The sequence below is a fragment of the Hyla sarda genome, chromosome 3 (assembly GCF_029499605.1).
Source record: "Hyla sarda isolate aHylSar1 chromosome 3, aHylSar1.hap1, whole genome shotgun sequence".
Classification (NCBI taxonomy): domain Eukaryota; kingdom Metazoa; phylum Chordata; class Amphibia; order Anura; family Hylidae; genus Hyla; species Hyla sarda.
This window is the reverse complement of record NC_079191.1, coordinates 161,581,834-161,586,364: the sequence shown is the minus strand read 5'-3', so window position 1 is coordinate 161,586,364 and position 4,531 is coordinate 161,581,834.

Genomic DNA, 4,531 nt, shown 5'->3' with positions numbered 1-4,531 from the left:
TTATTTTTACGTTTTCGTTTTTTCTTCCTCCCCTTCAAAAAATCATAACTCTTTTATATTTTCATCCACAGACTAGTATGAGGGCTTGTTTTTTGCGCGACCAGTTGTCTGTTGTAATGCCGTCACTCACTTTATCATAAAATGTATGGCGCAACCAAAAAAATACTATTTGTGTGAGGAAATTAAAAAGAAAACCGCAATATAGCAAATTTTGGATGGTTTTGTTTTCACGCCGTACAATTCATGGTAAAAATGACATGTGTTTTTTATTCTCTGGGTCAATACAATTAAAATGATACCCATGATTATACACTTTTCTATTACTGTTGCGCTTAAAAATAAATCGCAAACTTTTTAACCAAATTAGTACGTTTCAAATCCCCCTATTTTGAACACCTATAACTTTCTCAGTTTTCCGGATAAGCAGCGGTATGAGGGCTCATTTTTTGTGCCATGATCTGTACTTTTTATTATTACCATATTTGCTTATACAAATCTTTTATTACATTTTTTATTAATTTTTTTTGGAATAAAATGTTATAAAAAAGCAGCTATTTAGGACTTTTTTTTTTTTTTACGTTCGTGCCGTTCACCGTACGGGATCATTTACATTTTATTTTAATAGTTCGAATATTTACGCACGCGGCAATAGCAAATATGTATATAAAATAATTTTTTTACACTTTTTGGGGGGAAAATAGGGAAAATGGGACAATTTACGTTTTTAATGGGGGAGGTTTTTTTTTTTCTTTACTTTATTGTTTTACTTTTTTTACTTTTATTTTTAAACTTTAATAGTCCCCATAGGAGACTATTTAAAGCAATCACTCGATTGCTAATCCTGTTCAGTGCTATGTATAGGACATATAGGATCAGGGTTATCGGTGATCTTCTGCTCTGGTCTGCGGGAAGGCAGATCAGAGCAGAAGACTCCCGAAAGGCAGCAGAGCCAGGTGAGGGGACCTCCGTCTGCCGTGCAGGATGATCGGATCGCCGCGGCAGCACTTCGGGCGATCCGATCATCCTGTTAAGTGGCCGCAATGCTGCAGATGCCGTGATCTGTATTGATCACGGCATCTGAGGGGTTAATGGCGGATCGCGAGTGTCCACCATTACCGGCAGGTCCCTGGCTGCGATCCACAGCCGGGACCTGCCACGCATTATGCCGGCATCGCTCCGTTGCCCGCGGTTATGCTCAGGACGTAAATGTACGTCCTGGTGCGTTAAGTACCACGTCACCAGGACGTACATTTACGTCCTGCGTCGTTAAGGGGTTAAAGGGGTATTCCAGTGATTTTTTTTTTTTGTCAACTGGTGTCAGAAAGTTTAACAGATTTGTAAATGACTTCTATTTAAAAATCTTAATCTGGACAATTCCTGACCTGGACAGAAGTGTCAGCAGAGAGCACTGTGGTCAGACAGAAAAGAAATTCAAAAAGAAAAAACTTCCTGGGGAAAAGCTAATAAGTACTGGAAGGATTAAGATTTTTAAATAGAAGTGGCACCAGCTGATTTAAAATAGTATAGCATCCCGATAGGGTTAGTCAGGATGCTGACTTGTCTATTATACCACTTTAATCTTCCTTTGCAAGGATGCTTTAGTTAATTTCCCTGTGTGCATTCTTGCATCATTATTTACTTGCATCATTCAACAGCTTGAGGTTATGAACTGCCATTCCTTTATTACCCTGAAAAATGTTTTGATACACATTTGAATTAATTGTTCCCCAATGACTGCCAAAACATCCAGAGTGGAAGGCAATAAATCAGCCCTACCCATGATGGTCCCTCCTTTATCATATATAGTAGGGCGATGTTTCAGTGTTGCTGAGCAGTATTTTTTTCCTCCAAACATGGACTTATCAATACCAGTGGAGAGATAGTGGTGCATCAAATTGCTTCTTAGGGTGTTCAGAGTTGATTTATTAATGTGCTCAGTCTGCAAAAAAAAAACATAAAAAAAAAAAAAAAAAAACATTTAAAAGATATTATAAATCTTAAAACAATATGGAATTTAATTTAATCTATGGTAATTACTAGAGAGACTAGTCTTTGTTATCCTATCCCCTGTATGACAATGGAACCCTATGGAGAAATTTTAAGGGTGCATGAGATATTCTGACATGGATGCTTAACCCCTTAAGGACCAGGCCATTTTATACCTTAAGGACCGGAGCGTTTTTTGCAATTCTGACCACTGTCACTTTAAACATTAATAACTCTGGAATGCTTTTAGATATCATTCTGATTCCGAGATTGTTTTTTCGTGACATATTCTACTTTAACTTAGTGGTAAAATTTAATGGTAACTTGCATCCTTTCTTGGTGAAAAATCCCAAAATTTGATGAAAAAAATGAAAATTTTGCATTTTTCTAACTTTGAAGCTCTCTGCTTGTAAGGAAAATGGATATTCAAAATATATTTTTTTTGGGTTCACATATACAATATGTCTACTTTATGTTTGCATCATAAAATTTATGAGTTTTTACTTTTGGAAGACACCATAGGGCTTCAAAGTTCAGTAGCAATTTTGAAATTTTTCACAAAATTTTCATACTCACTATTTTTCAGGGACCAGTTCAGTTTTGAAGTGGATTTGAAGGGTCTTCATATTAGAAATACCCCATAAAAGACCCCATTATAAAAACTACACCCCCTAAAGTATTCAAAAAAACATTCAGTAAGTGTATTAACCCTTTAGGTGTTTCACAGGAATAGCAGCAAAGTGAAGGAGAAAATTCAAAATCTTCATTTTTTACACTCGCATGTTCTAGTAGACCCAATTTTTGAATTTTTGCAAGGGATAAAAAGGAGAAAATTTTTACTTGTATTTGAAACCCAATTTCTCTCGAGTAAGCACATACCTCATATGTCTATGTTAATTGTTCGGCGGGCGCAGTAGAGGGCTCAGAAGGGAAGGAGCGACAAATGGTTTTTGGGGGGCATGCCGCATTTAGGAAGCCCCTATGGTGCCAGGACAGCAAAAAAAAAACACATGGCATACCATTTTGGAAACTAGACCCCTCAGGGAACGTAACAAGGGGTAAAGTGAACCTTAATACCCCACAGGTGATTCACGACTTTTGCATATGTAAAAAAAATATATATTTTTTTTACCTAAAATGCTTGGTTTCCCAAAAATTTTACATTTTTAAAAAGGGTAATAGCAGAAAATACCCCCCAAAATTTGAAGCCCAATTTCTCTCGATACAGAAAACACCTCGCATGGGGGTGAAAAGTGCTCTGCTGGTGCACTACAGGTCTCAGAAGAGGAGGAGTCACATTTGGCTTTTTGAAAGCAAATTTTGCTCTGGGGGCATGCCGCATTTAGGAAGCCCCTATGGTGCCAGAACAGCAAAAAAAAAACACATGGCATACCATTTTGGAAACTAGACCCCTCGGGGAACGTAACAAGGTGTAACGTGAACCTTAATGCCCTACAGGTGTTTCACGACTTTTGCATATGTAAAAAAAAAATTTTTTTTTTACCTAAAATGCTTGTTTTCCCAAAATGTTTACATTTTTAAAAAGGGTAATAGCGGAAAATACCCCCCAAAATTTGAAGCCCAATTTCTTCCGATTCAGAAAACACCCCATATGGGGGTGAAAAGTGCTCTGCTGGCGCACTACAGGTCTCAGAAGAGAAGGAGTCACATTTGGCTTTTTGAAAGCAAATTTTGCTCTGGGGGCATGCCGCATTTAGGAACCCCCTATGGTGCCAGGACAGCAAAAAAAAACCACATGGCATACCATTTTGGAAACTAGACCCCTTGGGGAACGTAACAAGGGGTAATTTGAACCTTAATACCCTACAGGTGTTTCACGACTTTTGCATATGTAAAAAAATATATATTTTTTTTACCTAAAATGCTTGTTTTCCCAAAAATTTTACATTTTTTAAAAGGGTAATAGCAGAAAATACCCCCCAAAATTTGAAGCCCAATTTCTCCCGAGTACGGCGATACCCCATATGTGGCCCTAAACTGTTGCCTTGAAATACGACAGGGCTCCAAAGTGAGAGCGCCATGCGCATTTGAGGCCTAAATTAGGGACTTGCATAGGGGTGGACATAGGGGTATTCTACGCCAGTGATTCCCAAACAGGGTGCCTCCAGCTGTTGTAAAACTCCCAGCATGCCTGGACAGTCAACGGCTATCTGGCAATACTGGGAGTAGTTGTTTTGCAACAGCTGGAGGCTCCGTTTTGAAAACAGTGGCGTACCAGACGTTTTTCATTTTTATTGGGGAGGGGGGTTGTATAGGGGTATGTGTATATGTAGTGTTTTTTACTTTTTATTTTATTTTGTGTTAGTGTAGTGTAGTGTTTTTAGGGTACAGTCGCACGGGCGGGGGTTCACAGTAGTTTCTCGCTGGCAGTTTGAGCTACGGCAGAAAATTTGACGCAGCTCAAACTTGCAGCCGGATACTTACTGTAATCCTCCGCCCATGTGAGTGTACCCTGTACGTTCACATTGGGGGGGGGGAACATCCAGCTGTTGCAAAACTACAACTCCCAGCATGTACGGTCTAT